The 15,463-nt window shown below is 35.9% G+C and overlaps 1 protein-coding gene across 1 annotated transcript in view; it reads right to left on the minus strand.

Annotated features, from left to right (window-relative positions):
• The window catches only part of kl-5 (male fertility factor kl5), a gene marked incomplete at both ends in the record, with an annotated part of 115,237 nt that overhangs the window by 45,412 nt on the left and 54,362 nt on the right, over positions 1-15,463 (minus strand).

Raw genomic sequence — 15,463 nt, forward strand, 5'->3', positions numbered from 1 at the left:
CAAGCCGGTCAGTTAACTCACACCACCAACCGTTACCAAATTTCAACTTAACTGCAACAAAATGGCGAACCACACTCGGCTCTAGCACGACCTCGTTATTATTATATTATTTATTCATTATTTATTCATTTTTCTTTCACAAACAAAAAATTCAATATTTCCATTTCAACTAGTATAAACTTATCAAGTCAATTTCACAAAACAGTATCAAGCCTTCTTAACCAATATCTTTACATAATTCTTACTATAACGTAATTTTTAACAAAATCAATTATTCTTCTTCATTCATTATTACAAATTCAATGTCCCACACGCCATGAAGAAAACAAACATCAGTTTGTTTTGCACTTGTGCTTGCATTATTTATCTGGTCTTCTTACTCTGCCATTTTGGTGTGCTTCACTTTCTTTAGTGGCTTCAACATTTTCGTTTTCGCTCTCTTCACACACATTCAACTCCTCGGGCACTTGGCATTTTTCTCAAATCTTCATACCTGTACCTGTACCTGTCACACTCCAGAACCTGTATTATTTTAAAAGGCCCCTTGAAATTTGGACTTAGCTTGGTTTGATGCCTCTCTTCGCTTTTAAGTAGCACAAAATCTCCTACTTTGTGTCGAAGAACTTTTGCCTTATTTTTAATAAAATGGTTCTTTGTCATAAACTGCCGTGGCTAATAAATTCTTTACAGCTTGTGCTCTTACACATTACACAGATCAACATCATTTTCTATGTCACCAGGTGGAAGTAATCCTAATGGGCGTGCTACCTTTCCCAATAACATTTCAAGTGGACTTGCCTTAGTCACACAATTGATTGCCATCTGCACTGCGTTTCAGTTTCAACCGCCGTTAACATATTTTTAATGTGCTCATGGTTCGTTCAACTTGACCATTAGCTCGACTAGCCCCGGTGGCAATCAAATGCAAGTTTGCAAGTCTGAACAGAGTTGACTAAATTTGCACCCGTAAAACACCTTCCCTGGCCGATCACTCTTGCCACTCAATTTCCCTGTTATATCGATGTGGATAGTGTGCCAAGGATTCGGCCTGAATTTTCCTGAGTTTGATTTGGACATTTTGCAGGTGATACAATTGTCAACAAATTTTCTAACATATTTTGACATAATGTCAAACCAATAAAAATCGTAAGCTTTTTCTACTGTCTTTTCCCAACCTAAATGCATTATCGACTCATGCATCTGGTTTATAACAGACCATTTAAAGGAACGCGGTACCACAGGTAAACAGCGTGTTCTGCCATTTCTCTGTATTTTCCGATAAAGAACATCTGCCCTTAGTTCATGGGTTTTCGCAATATCTTCAGCAAGAGAACAACGCTTTTACCAGGTATGTCTATCTTAGTCATAGCATAAAAGCTGTTCAGACGGCCGTTTCGTTGTTTGGAGTACCAAACCGAATAATAGCTGATCAGGGAAGGTTGCTTGAAATTTTTTTTTTTGCTAAGTTGCTAAGTTAACTCTCATCTCTTCAGTCACCTTTACAGCCTTAGTAGACTTCGGTGAGATAGGATTTCTTGACAAAAAGTCAAAATGTGCCATTCTTTTCCCTTCTCTATACTGAATTTCAAATGTAAATGATTGCAAATAAGCCCACCAACGTTGGGCTCTAGTGGTCAAATCTTGTTTATTTCTTGACGCCTTTAAAGAGTTACAGTCAGTAAAAACAGTAAAGTTCCTACCCAACAAAAAATGCCGTAATATTTGATCGAGTTTACAACATCTAAAGATTCCAGATTGTACGAGTGATATCTTGACTCTGCAGGTGTAGTAGCTTTGCTATAGTATTCTATTACCTGGGGCTTGTCGTTAATTTTGTGTAATAAAATTGCACCATAGCCACTGCAACTTGCATCCGTATGCAACTCAATTGGATATTTTGGGCCAGAAATAACAAAGACTGGTTTATCAGTAAGAGTACAAATAACCTTTTTCCGTATCTGTTCATGTTCCACTGTCCAAATAAATTTATTTTTGCCTGACGTTAAAAAATATAACGGTTTCATCAACTGTGAAGATCCCTTAATAAACTGTTTGAAATAAGTTGCTAATCCAAAAAATTGCCTAGGCGATGTGACTGACTTGGAGGCGAAAGAGCAGTCAACGCAACAATTTTCTGAGGGTTTGGGCGAATTTTGCCAGCACTAACATTGTAGCCTAAATATTGAACCGATGTTTTTAAGAAGGAACACTTCATAATATTGAATGAAAACCCGGCCTCTGTCAGAACATCTAGAAAAATTTTTAATCTTTCTAACGCCTCACACTGTGTTGATGCAGTTTATCATGATGTCGTTCATATAGACGATAACATAAGAATTTGCAAGATCCCCGAGCGCTTGCATTACTAATCGTTGAAATACCGACGGCGCATTTTTAAGCCCGAAAGGCATAGATAAAAACTCATACTGACCATCGCGTCATTTAAGGGAATTTGTTAATAACCACTAGCCATATCTAAACATGTAAAATAATAAGCTCCTCGAAGTCTACTTATTTGATACTGTATAAGTGGCAGATGGTATTTATCAGCGACTGTGTCGCCCTATAGTCAACACAAAGCCTATCCGAACCATTTTTCTCTTTACCAGCAATATAGGGCTTGCATAAGGTGAACAGCTTGGTCTAATTATATTGCATTTCAGCAATTCGTAAATTTTTTCTCGAACTCGCATGGGCTTATCGATGTCTTTCTTGGATCAATTAATCTTATTTTCATTTCGCCAACTTTAACCTTAGTACATGGGATACCCTTTATAAGAGAATTCGAGTACCCTGCCAAAAATGAATGTAGTTTTATTTTATCTTGTTCATCAAGTTCAGTATCAACATCGGCTGAATCACTGCCGGTACACAAATTAATTATTTTGGTTCTCGAAATTTTAAATCGGTCTGACAATATCAAAACCCTGATTTAATATTTCGCGACCAATATCAATATCGTTCTGCATATGATCATCGCCTATTGCATAAAACAAAATTTCAATGCAATAATCGTAAATTTTTACGTTACTTAAAACCTGTACTGTACTACATATTCCAGTATTGCCTATGCCTTTTAACATAACAACATTATTAAATCTTTTACCAGAAAATGTAGTACTTAGCTTTTCTTTCAGCAGCGAACATTCATCACCAGAATCAAACGTGATTTCGAAAACTTGGCCTCTATGATTTATGAATCCCTTAGGTACTGCAACACTGCACTGCTCCACTCGCTTTTCGCGGTTGAATGTTTTGCTCCCATCAGCTTCCTTCTTTGCACATTGGGTAGATATGTGACCCTGTTCACCGCACTTGTAGGAAGTTACACTTGATTTTCCGCGTTGGTGACCATCGTGTCTGTCATGTCGTTTTTTGTTGTTGGCAAACTGATTTTGTTGATTCCTAAGTCTGCAATTCAATCATTTTGTGTCCGAATTCTCCGCAGAAATGAAACTCTATAAATTAATGCTTTTGCCATTTAGGATAAGTTTCTGTTTGTTGCTCCGTGGAATCATTTTTCCATTTATTAAAAGAGACCGCTTTCAATTCGGACTGTAAATCGCCTCTGGTTCGAACATTGGTTGTAAACGGTTTTCACCATTTGACAGCAACGCGAGAGTGACGGACACATCAATTTCTTCTGTTTCCATTTGGCTCCATTTCGTCGTTAGTTCTGTTACCATGCGGTTTGCATGGACTGCAAGACATTAGCCATCAGTCGGTCGTTTAGACAACATATTTAGAAACAACGGTGTTACACCACGATGAAGCGATTGGTCTGCCTTGTCAGGGTTGAATTTGGGTAGTTGCACCGCTTTAATTTGACCGGCATCAGATGCCGTTGTTTGTACGGCCCGCACAAGTTCAATTAAATTTGTATTTTGCATTTCCTTAATAGTACGCCATGGTCCATCCAGTGTATAATCAATGCCTCTTTGATTTCATCCCAATTTAAACTTGCCCCTGCTGCGATTACTGCCTCATTAGCCTTCCCTGCGATCTTCTGTCTAATTGCTCTCAACAGCATTTGGCCATACGGGTTCTGATCAGTACCTCTAATCTTCAATATGACCTCCTCTACATTGCAAATAAATTCGTTTAGTTTCAGTGGATCATCAGATAAGTCGGTAAGAAACAAACCACCAACTCTACCGGACTTACAGGCATACTGTTGAGCGGAGGCGGGTATGAGACACTGCTCGAATCCATATTTGAGTTTGCGGATGGGACTCGCGATCTTAAGGATACCGAACTGCTCTGTGCTTACTTCTCGCTAACAACCCTTTTCTTCGCAACTGCTCTAGTATTATATACTTGTGAATTATCTGTGAAGGCAAAAAAAGTAATAACCGTACTACCATCATAGTTAGTGTGTTTTATTTTAAACAAGTCAACATACGAGCAATTTATGAAAGTATCGAACTCTTTCTTTTTGTTCTAAGAATTTCTTTCCTTTAAAATTTGCGACATGGAGTGTAAGTATCTATCGCCATCAAAACTAAGTTATTTAAGTAGTCTTCTGCAGAACACGCGATGGGACTGTAGAAACTAACTCGACGTATTTAGTTTCTTCTATTTTTTTTCCGCTGCAGAACACCCGATTGGACTGCAAAGGTTATTTCACCAATATTTTCTCTTTTCCTTTTATGTCTTTTCTTTCCTTCTTTTTTTTCTTTTCTCTTTTGTTTTTTTTTACTACTTCATTGACAAACAAAATATTGCAACACTCTGCAGAACACACGATGGGACTGCAAAGGTTATTTCACCAATATTTTCGCTTTTCTTTTTATCTCTTTTCTTTCCTTCTTTCTTTTCTTTCTTTTTTCTTTTCTCTTTTGTTGTTTTTACCACTTCATTGACAAAGAAAATATTGCAACACTCTGCAGAACACACGATGGGACTGAAAAGGTTATTTCACCAATATTTTCGTTTTCCATTTTATTTGTTACATTCTGCAGAACACACGATGGGACTGCCGAAGCTATAATACATTAATTCTTTGTATTTTCCTTTCTTTTATTTCATGTTTTTTTTTTATTAATTCATTGATAGGCAAATGTAAAAAGCAACCCCCGCAGAACACCCGATGGGACTGCCGAGGTTATTAATCTTTTTTTGATTTAATTTTCTTTGTGGCAAAATAAAAATTGGCTACACTTTGCAGAACACTCGACTGGGACTAAACGACATTTCCAATTTTTCTTCTTTTCTTTTTCATCAATATTCAGTTCTGATTCATATTAAATATTACATGCACAGTGGACACTAACACTAGTTTGGCCAATTATTATGACATTAAGTCCTCTTAAAATTTTATCACCACTTTTTTTTGTTTTGATTACTTTACACATAATAATTTTATTTTTAAATTTCCAACTATAATCAAACTTTCTTTTTTTATTTATTTTTTCCACGTCGCACCTTTTAAACGTACTACCACTTCCGATTAAAAAATTTATCTACTCACAGGTGACCATCTAGTTAATGTGTGTGTGTGTGCTTACAGTAATATTATCATCAATTGATCCATCTTGGTTCGTAGTCGTCGGCTGTGCCTGTTATAGTTAAGGAGTCCTTATTTCCTTAAGGCGTGGTTAGAGTTGTACTTTTCTGCTAAGAGCCCGATTAAATAAGAAGACGTTTGTTCGGTCACAAAAACTGATCTGATTTTATATTCTAGCTCGGGCCACAACTAGACCTCGGCTGCGATAAGTAAATAGGAAATACATAGTGACTTAAATACTACAAGTGTAAGCATTAATCCATAAGTGCTGCGTCGCAGACTCTTGAATGGGGGAATTTGAGGGTCGAAATTCCGAAGTGCTGTGTTGTCAGTTCTTTGCTGAGTTGTGCTCCTATTACTCCGTCCGGAGGAGTAGGGGTTTCCTGTCCAAGTGTCATGTAACAATTTCTCCGCTGGTGGCAACGGCCGTTCGTTGAACGGTCGTTGTGTGGCCTAATAAACTCCGTTTTTTATTTTTGGATTATTTTGTACAACTTCTATGTAGCAATAGCCGAGGGCGGGGCTTTTTTTCGTGGCCCGCGTATACAATGTCGCGACAAGAAATACAAAATTCAATTGATATTAAAAGTGATAAAACAAAATTAATTCCAAACAACAAAAGTCGCAGCAATGTGTGGCAAACATTCGACTTAATCGAATTCAACAAAGATATAGTTGAATTTGTATGGTGCCGCGAGTGCAAGCAGGTGTTTGCATATTCAGGCACGCTCGCCCGACATAGAAGAAATGAGCTCAATCGAATATCCGGACTAGATATTTCATTGCTCGACAGCTTACTGTATTTTTTAAAGCCGTTTAAAGATTGTTCGGAGGTACATCAACATTATGTTGGCCTTTTCTTAAATCCTCTCTTCAAGGAAATGCGTTTCTTATCGCCAAAAGTTAAGGATAATGTAATGGTAACTGTCAAAGCAATGCTTTCAGAAATGCAAAGTGATGAGAATTTCAGAATTCAGGATTCCAAATTTTCCAAAAAACCAAAGTTACAACTAAATTCTTATGATTTTGAAATCGAAAAATATTTAAATGGCTGTGCTACTTCAGACTAAAATGTGTTAGAATTTTGGAAATATAGTGAACTCAAATTATTGAAAAGACTTTCCCGTTACATTTTAGCCATTTCGGCAAGCTCAGCGTCGTACACGTTTAGAAAGTTCAAATTTAGACAAAAAATTTATTTTTAAATAAAAACTTGTCATAAATTATGTTTAAAACACTAAAACTGTAATAAATAATAAGTTTATTGGAATCAACTAACTTTTATTATTATTTCTTAATCTAATAAAAAATTTGGACATTGTTGTCCATTGTTTTTTGTCTAGTTTCCCTCTTTGGTCATGTATACGGCCTGATCTATCTAGCCTGATTAAATGATTCCACCAGAATGGCTATATGCTTATTAGCAGTTTTTTTTAACATGGTTCTATTCTGAGGCAAACATTTATATGACTTATAAAATTTTTATTTTATTTTATTTAAGATGGCTGCTAAATTTTGCCAATCCATAATTTATATAAAACATTTTTAAGCATTAAGTAAAAATTTTTTTTTGATTTTATTATTATTATTATTTCATTATTGACCTCATTATTTAAAAATTAAATTGTTTCTAGGCCATTGGCCCTGCTATTATATCTTTTCTTCAAACATTTATTATAGAGTTTGTACACTTTTATGAGTGCGTGTATCATCATTAATATAAAAATTGCTAACAAGAGTAGAGTTATATAGCTTAAATTGTTTGACTCTATCTCCACTTTGTTTATTACGTTTGCAGCGGAATCCACTCTTTTTGTATCAATTAAACCCATATTGGGTTTTAAGATTTCTTCACACAGAAATGCCCCCTCCTTGACACTCACCGGAACCTTGATTAAGGACTTAGATTCCTCTCTAATTTCATAAACCTCCGAAGAGCGATTAGGCTCTACATGCAAAGGCAGAATTGCGTTGGGTTAGGTAAACGTGAATTGTGCGATATCGATTTTGGGTGGCAGTTTTCTTAGAATGTTTATGCCTATCGAAAAATTTGTGGAAATTGAATATCATAAAAGGAAATTCTATTTGATCGTTGATTTGCTCGAAAATGGGTAGTACTGTTATTTGTGAGATTGGGTGTTCCTGTAGAATCGTAGTAATAGAAATGGATTTTTCCAAGGTAATCCTTGCATTATCCGATTCAATTTTAGGGGTGATAAAAGAGCTTTCAGTTCCGGTGTCTATGAGAAATTTTAAATTGCTATTGTCTTGAAATGATAGAACTATGTAAGGCAAGTTCGCGTCCAACTGGAATTTATAATCTATTTTGGGATTGGTCGCGGTCTCTATTCTGGTAGTGATTGTATCTTGGTTGTCTGTTTTGCTGACTATATGTCGAAGTTTCAGCGAAGTACAAATTTCTCTCCTTGACGGCTTCGTCATAAGCTTCTTTCAGGTCCTGTGGCTACCAAGCTCTGACTATTCCTCCCAGGTTTCCACCTACGAATGTCGTGAGGACTGTCTGCGAGACGGTTCGGTCTCTTCTGCTTCGATTAGTCTGAAGAGCGCTAATTTTATTCTCGTGACCTGGTCGTAGAGTCTCTGTACGGACAACTGTCTTTGCTTTAAAAAGCTCTGTCATTAATGTCTCCACATCCCTCCTGTCCCTACAGTGTATAATCAATGCCTCTTTGATTTCATCCCAATTTAAACTTGCTCCTGCTGCGATTACTGCCTCATTAGCCTTCCCTGCGATCTTCTGTCTAATTGCTCTCAACAGCATTTGGCCATACGGGTTCTGATCAGTACCTCTAATCTTCAATATGACCTCCTCTACATTGCAAATAAATTCGTTTAGTTTCAGTGGATCATCAGATAAGTCGGTAAGAAACAAACCACCAACTCTACCGGACTTACAGGCATACTGTTGAGCGGAGGCGGGTATGAGACACTGCTCGAATCCATATTTGAGTTTGCGGATGGGACTCGCGATCTTAAGGATACCGAACTGCTCTGTGCTTACTTCTCGCTAACAACCCTTTTCTTCGCAACTGCTCTAGTATTATATACTTGTGAATTATCTGTGAAGGCAAAAAAAGTAATAACCGTACTACCATCATAGTTAGTGTGTTTTATTTTAAACAAGTCAACATACGAGCAATTTATGAAAGTATCGAACTCTTTCTTTTTGTTCTAAGAATTTCTTTCCTTTAAAATTTGCGACATGGAGTGTAAGTATCTATCGCCATCAAAACTAAGTTATTTAAGTAGTCTTCTGCAGAACACGCGATGGGACTGTAGAAACTAACTCGACGTATTTAGTTTCTTCTATTTTTTTTCCGCTGCAGAACACCCGATTGGACTGCAAAGGTTATTTCACCAATATTTTCTCTTTTCCTTTTATGTCTTTTCTTTCCTTCTTTTTTTTCTTTTCTCTTTTGTTTTTTTTTACTACTTCATTGACAAACAAAATATTGCAACACTCTGCAGAACACACGATGGGACTGCAAAGGTTATTTCACCAATATTTTCGCTTTTCTTTTTATCTCTTTTCTTTCCTTCTTTCTTTTCTTTCTTTTTTCTTTTCTCTTTTGTTGTTTTTACCACTTCATTGACAAAGAAAATATTGCAACACTCTGCAGAACACACGATGGGACTGAAAAGGTTATTTCACCAATATTTTCGTTTTCCATTTTATTTGTTACATTCTGCAGAACACACGATGGGACTGCCGAAGCTATAATACATTAATTCTTTGTATTTTCCTTTCTTTTATTTCATGTTTTTTTTATTAATTCATTGATAGGCAAATGTAAAAAGCAACCCCCGCAGAACACCCGATGGGACTGCCGAGGTTATTAATCTTTTTTTGATTTAATTTTCTTTGTGGCAAAATAAAAATTGGCTACACTTTGCAGAACACTCGACTGGGACTAAACGACATTTCCAATTTTTCTTCTTTTCTTTTTCATCAATATTCAGTTCTGATTCATATTAAATATTACATGCACAGTGGACACTAACACTAGTTTGGCCAATTATTATGACATTAAGTCCTCTTAAAATTTTATCACCACTTTTTTTTGTTTTGATTACTTTACACATAATAATTTTATTTTTAAATTTCCAACTATAATCAAACTTTCTTTTTTTATTTATTTTTTCCACGTCGCACCTTTTAAACGTACTACCACTTCCGATTAAAAAATTTATCTACTCACAGGTGACCATCTAGTTAATGTGTGTGTGTGTGCTTACAGTAATATTATCATCAATTGATCCATCTTGGTTCGTAGTCGTCGGCTGTGCCTGTTATAGTTAAGGCGTGGTTAGAGTTGTACTTTTCTGCTAAGAGCCCGATTAAATAAGAAGACGTTTGTTCGGTCACAAAAACTGATCTGATTTTATATTCTAGCTCGGGCCACAACTAGACCTCGGCTGCGATAAGTAAATAGGAAATACATAGTGACTTAAATACTACAAGTGTAAGCATTAATCCATAAGTGCTGCGTCGCAGACTCTTGAATGGGGGAATTTGAGGGTCGAAATTCCGAAGTGCTGTGTTGTCAGTTCTTTGCTGAGTTGTGCTCCTATTACTCCGTCCGGAGGAGTAGGGGTTTCCTGTCCAAGTGTTATGTAACAATTTCTCCGCTGGTGGCAACGGCCGTTCGTTGAACGGTCGTTGTGTGGCCTAATAAACTCCGTTTTTTATTTTTGGATTATTTTGTACAACTTCTATGTAGCAATAGCCGAGGGCGGGGCTTTTTTTCGTGGCCCGCGTATATAATGTCGCGACAAGAAATACAAAATTCAATTGATATTAAAAGTGATAAAACAAAATTAATTCCAAACAACAAAAGTCGCAGCAATGTGTGGCAAACATTCGACTTAATCGAATTCAACAAAGATATAGTTGAATTTGTATGGTGCCGCGAGTGCAAGCAGGTGTTTGCATATTCAGGCACGCTCGCCCGACATAGAAGAAATGAGCTCAATCGAATATCCGGACTAGATATTTCATTGCTCGACAGCTTACTGTATTTTTTAAAGCCGTTTAAAGATTGTTCGGAGGTACATCAACATTATGTTGGCCTTTTCTTAAATCCTCTCTTCAAGGAAATGCGTTTCTTATCGCCAAAAGTTAAGGATAATGTAATGGTAACTGTCAAAGCAATGCTTTCAGAAATGCAAAGTGATGAGAATTTCAGAATTCAGGATTCCAAATTTTCCAAAAAACCAAAGTTACAACTAAATTCTTATGATTTTGAAATCGAAAAATATTTAAATGGCTGTGCTACTTCAGACTAAAATGTGTTAGAATTTTGGAAATATAGTGAACTCAAATTATTGAAAAGACTTTCCCGTTACATTTTAGCCATTTCGGCAAGCTCAGCGTCGTACACGTTTAGAAAGTTCAAATTTAGACATAAAATTTATTTTTAAATAAAAACTTGTCATAAATTATGTTTAAAACACTAAAACTGTAATAAATAATAAGTTTATTGGAATCAACTAACTTTTATTATTATTTCTTAATCTAATAAAAAATTTGGACATTGTTGTCCATTGTTTTTTGTCTAGTTTCCCTCTTTGGTCATGTATACGGCCTGATCTATCTAGCCTGATTAAATGATTCCACCAGAATGGCTATATGCTTATTAGCAGTTTGTTTTAACATGGTTCTATTCTGAGGCAAACATTTATATGACTTATAAAATTTTTATTTTATTTTATTTAAGATGGCTGCTAAATTTTGCCAATCCATAATTTATATAAAACATTTTTAAGCATTAAGTAAAAATTTTTTTTTGATTTTATTATTATTATTATTTCATTATTGACCTCATTATTTAAAAATTAAATTGTTTCTAGGACATTGGCCCTGCTATTATATCTTTTCTTCAAACATTTATTATAGAGTTTGTACACTTTTATGAGTGCGTGTATCATCATTAATATAAAAATTGCTAACAAGAGTAGAGTTATATAGCTTAAATTGTTTGACTCTATCTCCACTTTGTTTATTACGTTTGCAGCGGAATCCACTCTTTTTGTATCAATTAAACCCATATTGGGTTTTAAGATTTCTTCACACAGAAATGCCCCCTCCTTGACACTCACCGGAACCTTGATTAAGGACTTAGATTCCTCTCTAATTTCATAAACCTCCGAAGAGCGATTAGGCTCTACATGCAAAGGCAGAATTGCGTTGGGTTAGGTAAACGTGAATTGTGCGATATCGATTTTGGGTGGCAGTTTTCTTAGAATGTTTATGCCTATCGAAAAATTTGTGGAAATTGAATATCATAAAAGGAAATTCTATTTGATCGTTGATTTGCTCGAAAATGGGTAGTACTGTTATTTGTGAGATTGGGTGTTCCTGTAGAATCGTAGTAATAGAAATGGATTTTTCCAAGGTAATCCTTGCATTATCCGATTCAATTTTAGGGGTGATAAAAGAGCTTTCAGTTCCGGTGTCTATGAGAAATTTTAAATTGCTATTGTCTTGAAATGATAGAACTATGTAAGGCAAGTTCGCGTCCAACTGGAATTTATAATCTATTTTGGGATTGGTCGCGGTCTCTATTCTGGTAGTGATTGTATCTTGGTTGTCTGTTTTGCTGACTATATGTCGAAGTTTCAGCGAAGTACAAATTTCTCTCCTTGACGGCTTCGTCATAAGCTTCTTTCAGGTCCTGTGGCTACCAAGCTCTGACTATTCCTCCCAGGTTTCCACCTACGAATGTCGTGAGGACTGTCTGCGAGACGGTTCGGTCTCTTCTGCTTCGATTAGTCTGAAGAGCGCTAATTTTATTCTCGTGACCTGGTCGTAGAGTCTCTGTACGGACAACTGTCTTTGCTTTAAAAAGCTCTGTCATTAATGTCTCCACATCCCTCCTGTCCCTACAGTGTATAATCAATGCCTCTTTGATTTCATCCCAATTTAAACTTGCTCCTGCTGCGATTACTGCCTCATTAGCCTTCCCTGCGATCTTCTGTCTAATTGCTCTCAACAGCATTTGGCCATACGGGTTCTGATCAGTACCTCTAATCTTCAATATGACCTCCTCTACATTGCAAATAAATTCGTTTAGTTTCAGTGGATCATCAGATAAGTCGGTAAGAAACAAACCACCAACTCTACCGGACTTACAGGCATACTGTTGAGCGGAGGCGGGTATGAGACACTGCTCGAATCCATATTTGAGTTTGCGGATGGGACTCGCGATCTTAAGGATACCGAACTGCTCTGTGCTTACTTCTCGCTAACAACCCTTTTCTTCGCAACTGCTCTAGTATTATATACTTGTGAATTATCTGTGAAGGCAAAAAAAGTAATAACCGTACTACCATCATAGTTAGTGTGTTTTATTTTAAACAAGTCAACATACGAGCAATTTATGAAAGTATCGAACTCTTTCTTTTTGTTCTAAGAATTTCTTTCCTTTAAAATTTGCGACATGGATTGTAAGTATCTATCGCCATCAAAACTAAGTTATTTAAGTAGTCTTCTGCAGAACACGCGATGGGACTGTAGAAACTAACTCGACGTATTTAGTTTCTTCTATTTTTTTTCCGCTGCAGAACACCCGATTGGACTGCAAAGGTTATTTCACCAATATTTTCTCTTTTCCTTTTATGTCTTTTCTTTCCTTCTTTTTTTTCTTTTCTCTTTTGTTTTTTTTTACTACTTCATTGACAAACAAAATATTGCAACACTCTGCAGAACACACGATGGGACTGCAAAGGTTATTTCACCAATATTTTCGCTTTTCTTTTTATCTCTTTTCTTTCCTTCTTTCTTTTCTTTCTTTTTTCTTTTCTCTTTTGTTGTTTTTACCACTTCATTGACAAAGAAAATATTGCAACACTCTGCAGAACACACGATGGGACTGAAAAGGTTATTTCACCAATATTTTCGTTTTCCATTTTATTTGTTACATTCTGCAGAACACACGATGGGACTGCCGAAGCTATAATACATTAATTCTTTGTATTTTCCTTTCTTTTCTTTCATGTTTTTTTTATTAATTCATTGATAGGCAAATGTAAAAAGCAACCCCCGCAGAACACCCGATGGGACTGCCGAGGTTATTAATCTTTTTTTGATTTAATTTTCTTTGTGGCAAAATAAAAATTGGCTACACTTTGCAGAACACTCGACTGGGACTAAACGACATTTCCAATTTTTCTTCTTTTCTTTTTCATCAATATTCAGTTCTGATTCATATTAAATATTACATGCACAGTGGACACTAACACTAGTTTGGCCAATTATTATGACATTAAGTCCTCTTAAAATTTTATCACCACTTTTTTTTGTTTTGATTACTTTACACATAATAATTTTATTTTTAAATTTCCAACTATAATCAAACTTTCTTTTTTATTTATTTTTTCCACGTCGCACCTTTTAAACGTACTACCACTTCCGATTAAAAAATTTATCTACTCACAGGTGACCATCTAGTTAATGTGTGTGTGTGTGCTTACAGTAATATTATCATCAATTGATCCATCTTGGTTCGTAGTCGTCGGCTGTGCCTGTTATAGTTAAGGAGTCCTTATTTCCTTAAGGCGTGGTTAGAGTTGTACTTTTCTGCTAAGAGCCCGATTAAATAAGAAGACGTTTGTTCGGTCACAAAAACTGATCTGATTTTATATTCTAGCTCGGGCCACAACTAGACCTCGGCTGCGATAAGTAAATAGGAAATACATAGTGACTTAAATACTACAAGTGTAAGCATTAATCCATAAGTGCTGCGTCGCAGACTCTTGAATGGGGGAATTTGAGGGTCGAAATTCCGAAGTGCTGTGTTGTCAGTTCTTTGCTGAGTTGTGCTCCTATTACTCCGTCCGGAGGAGTAAGGGTTTCCTGTCCAAGTGTCATGTAACAATTTCTCCGCTGGTGGCAACGGCCGGTCGTTGACGGTCCGTGTGTGGCCTAAAAACTCCGTTTTTTATTTTTGGATTATTTTGTACAACTTCTATGTAGCAATAGCCGAGGGCGGGGCTTTTTTTCGTGGCCCGCGTATACAATGTCGCGACAAGAAATACAAAATTCAATTGATATTAAAAGTGATAAAACAAAATTAATTCCAAACAACAAAAGTCGCAGCAATGTGTGGCAAACATTCGACTTAATCGAATTCAACAAAGATATAGTTGAATTTGTATGGTGCCGCGAGTGCAAGCAGGTGTTTGCATATTCAGGCACGCTCGCCCGACATAGAAGAAATGAGCTCAATCGAATATCCGGACTAGATATTTCATTGCTCGACAGCTTACTGTATTTTTTAAAGCCGTTTAAAGATTGTTCGGAGGTACATCAACATTATGTTGGCCTTTTCTTAAATCCTCTCTTCAAGGAAATGCGTTTCTTATCGCCAAAAGTTAAGGATAATGTAATGGTAACTGTCAAAGCAATGCTTTCAGAAATGCAAAGTGATGAGAATTTCAGAATTCAGGATTCCAAATTTTCCAAAAAACCAAAGTTACAACTAAATTCTTATGATTTTGAAATCGAAAAATATTTAAATGGCTGTGCTACTTCAGACTAAAATGTGTTAGAATTTTGGAAATATAGTGAACTCAAATTATTGAAAAGACTTTCCCGTTACATTTTAGCCATTTCGGCAAGCTCAGCGTCGTACACGTTTAGAAAGTTCAAATTTAGACATAAAATTTATTTTTAAATAAAAACTTGTCATAAATTATGTTTAAAACACTAAAACTGTAATAAATAATAAGTTTATTGGAATCAACTAACTTTGTGTACAAAATATAAGAAATATAAATATGAGAAAACCGACATACTTTGAATTAAAAAAATTTTATTGGTTTTTTTTAATTTCATTGTGTTTTTTTAGGTCTTGTGCTCGGACCGTCTAAAGGGTCTACATGTTTGTTTTAGTTATTTAAATTAATCAAAAAAAATTTGAAAACTCAAAATTTGGA

This window comes from Drosophila melanogaster, chromosome Y (assembly GCF_000001215.4).
Source record: "Drosophila melanogaster chromosome Y".
In the NCBI taxonomy this organism is placed as follows: Eukaryota; Metazoa; Arthropoda; class Insecta; order Diptera; family Drosophilidae; genus Drosophila; species Drosophila melanogaster.